We start from the raw sequence: 3,389 nt of genomic DNA, 5'->3' as shown, positions 1-3,389 counted from the left end.
GATTCTTTTGCATATTATAAAGCACATAACAAATTCCATAAAAATATGAGACTATTAATTTATTATGCATCACTCCATTAAATGTCCATTTGGTGCCCAATTAGATTTTTCATGTTGGATCACGATCTTATACAGTTACAATTTTTTTCTAAAATTCTTAAACGTCTAACTTACGCACTTTTATTTTGATCCTGACAGCAGTTCTCTTGAAGATAGATTATACTCTTAAAAGTTAAATAAAAAACTTCAAATTCCGTAACAGATAAAAATGGGGATACCAGTTTGCTACTTTCGCTTTAAGTATTATTTATTTAATAGAGAGAGGGAGAGAGAGAAAGATAGAGGTACCTCAATCTACTGGTTCATTTCCAAATGCCCACAGTAGCAGGGACTGGGCTAGGTTTAAGCTAGGAGACTGGAACTCCAGGTGGGTCTCCCACGTGGATGACAGGGACCCAAGTACTAGGACCATCATCTGCTGCCTTCACAGGTGCACTGACAGCAGGGTCAAAGACTCAGTAGCTGAGACTCAAACTCTGTGCTCCAAGACGGAATGGCAGCTTATTCCACTGTACCACAGTGCACACTCATCCCACTTTTGAAGGTTTCCAGCTGAGGGTTCATCATGGCAACAGAAATCATTAAGGAAACTTTTAGTTAAACTGCAAACATTTCTTAAGAATTGTAAAATAGTTCTGCATATAGGTCTCGCAAGCTTATTAGTGACATGCAACTTACGGTACATTCCTGAGTGTTTGCTTCGATGACGTTGTTCCAGGGATATAATTTAAATAAATCATACCTGCTATTTTGCATTTTTTGTTTTTAGAACTTTTCTAGTTTAGGTTTTGTGACATTTTTTTCTTAGCTTTCACTATTTCAAACCAGCAAATTTTCTCCCCATTTACTTTTAAAATAAGTGATTTTTCCTCTGCTATCATAAATCTAATGAAGTAGCCTCACAGAAATCAAAAGCTAAAGAGTCATTAGGAAGAAAAAGAAACCTGATGGCCCCTGTAACTTACCCATGCTGATGATAATAAATTCCATTCAGTAACTTTTCTTTCTCTGTTAGGATGTCATTTCAGATGACAACGTAATTCAAACACTAAAATGGGGGAGAAGAGGTTGTAACTGATGGGGGAAAGCCCACACACAAGTTATGTTACTGAACTAAAGGGAGACTTTTCTCTCTATATTAACCATTTGTTGCAGAGCAGGCAGTGTTAGCCCTGGAGTGACTCAGGTGTATAACTGTGCTGTGGGGAGGGGCAGGCTGTGGGAAAATACTTTCTAGCCTTTCCCAGCTTCTCATTTCTCCCTCCAATAAAAAACAAAATTAAAAAGATAGGAAAATTATGCCCATAAGTCCCTCCAAGGGAGCCTTCATAAACTGGATAACTCAATGGTGTGCAAAAACGCAGATTGTGTCAATACTGTATTTCACGCTCTGTGAAGATCGCGATCTTGCTCTTGTCCATGCCCAGTGCAGAGCTGCATGCTTCCTTTGTATCCAGGAGCAGTGTGGCAGCTTGGTTTGACCTCCATGTATTATTTAGCACCATTTACCTACTATCACTCAAGGAGGACCAAGTCATGGCCTCCCTGCTTCATCTTCTTCCTACAGAGCTAATTACCTCACTGTAAAGACAGAAGCCTTTGAGATTCCAGGAGAGACTGCAAGCCAAAGAACAGACCCCTACATTACAGAGATCCACAGTGTAAGCATGGGTGATGTTCTTTAGATACAAATCTAAGTCTTCGCTTCACAGAATTTGTTTTTGCTTTACTAACCAGAAAAATGCTATTTTACATCATGTATAAAGTCTCTCAGACTTCTCAAGAACTGTTGAGCTAACTGAGTGCAAACTGTATACCCGAGTCTTATCCCACCAGAATCTTCAGCCACATGTGTCTCCCGAGTCTTTCGGACACAGTCAGAGTTAGGTAACCCAGAAACCAGATCAAAGGACAAGCTGGAGAGGGAGCTGGATGCTTTGAGCATGATGAGGAAATACCTCAGGGTTCTAATCCTTGACAGTATTATCTATTGCTTTCAGAGACTATATGATGGAGAACATAAAATATAAGATAAGAAATGTGAGATTAGAAATATATGTATATATAAATACACTATGTAAATTTATCAAAAGATGACTAGACATAACAAATAGACATAAATCGCCAATATAATATACATTTAAATGAATATTAGTAACTACTTTTAAACTCAGACATTTGAAAAGTTTTTGTTAAAACATATACAGAGTAATTTAAAAAAGGAAAGCTATGTAATAACTGAATAAAAATGTGCTTTTATATTCCTCTCCTTTTATACATAGAACAAAATACCTATGTAAACTGAAAATGCAATTTTAATTGTGACACCAACCACGAAGTTCAAACCTCACTGTGTCTGTGTCCTTCGATCTGTCAAGCTGAAGGTGGAAGAACTTTGGGCCAACTCAGTGTTGTTACGGCTAGGAAACTTTTATTTTCATAATAGCTGTAGAGCTGGGCTCAGGGAATAACTTCTTTCTTAAAATGCATCTCTAAGTAGGGTAATTTCTCTGAAATGTCATTACTATGCATTTGGAAGTTAATAAAAATGCTAAGGGTACTCACAGAAGCAGTAACTCGAGCACTTTTCAAATTTGCGGGATCGCTCAGTGATTGGTTCCACTATTCCATTTGTCTTTCATTTTTCTTTTGTGCAGAGTGAATATGCTGACTTGCTTTTGCTTGAAGCATTTATCATTGTTTTAAAATACACTGGCATCACTTCTCTAATACTGGTGGCATCTCTGCTCTCTCTGGGGGTTAAAAAACTTGAAAATACATTTAAATGTAGCCATTTTATACATGCATGAAAACTGATACACTCTGTAAACTTACCTAGTATTGGTCACTAAGTATGTTAAGAATCATAGTTTCCCTCCTGTGGCAGTGGGCACAGATAAATACTGCATCTCTATCTTGAGTTTCCTTTCTCTACTTTGAATTTTGTCCCCTCGGTCCTACATGATCTTTATCTTCTGCAGTTTCATGAACCTTACAGAGAACACATTGATCACTTGCAGATGGCTATGTTCTTGTGATCTGGAAGATAACTAGTCTTAGAGAAAGCTGAAGCAAATAACAAATCTATTAAAACAACTGGCTTGGGATTGAGCTTTCTGGTCCATCATTTCCAAACATGATCTAGGACAAATTCAGACTTTTGCTCACCATACTACATGCTTATTTGTAAGAAAAAAAATTCCTTTAATGACCAAATACTTGATTGGAAAACAGAAAACATTGTGTCTTACTAAATTCTTAACTGAGAATGTTTACTTGATCATCATGTAGCACAATCAGTTGAAATGTTTTAAGAAGAGGAATGCTTA

General features: G+C 37.1%; 1 long non-coding RNA gene across 1 annotated transcript; it reads right to left on the bottom strand.

Moving 5' to 3' along the window:
* Window positions 1-531: 531 nt before the first annotated feature.
* LOC133758614 (uncharacterized) lies at window positions 532-2,775 on the bottom strand. The gene is made up of 3 exons (XR_009865810.1): window positions 2,626-2,775; window positions 1,026-1,108; window positions 532-612 (listed from the first exon to the last, which is right to left on the bottom strand). It is a non-coding gene; the product is annotated as an uncharacterized LOC133758614 (long non-coding RNA).
* Window positions 2,776-3,389: the final 614 nt, after the last annotated feature.

Source organism: Lepus europaeus, chromosome 4 (genome assembly GCF_033115175.1).
Source record: "Lepus europaeus isolate LE1 chromosome 4, mLepTim1.pri, whole genome shotgun sequence".
NCBI lineage: Eukaryota > Metazoa > Chordata > Mammalia > Lagomorpha > Leporidae > Lepus > Lepus europaeus.
The sequence above is the reverse complement of the archived record's forward strand: the minus strand, read 5'-3'. Positions and strand labels throughout refer to the sequence as shown.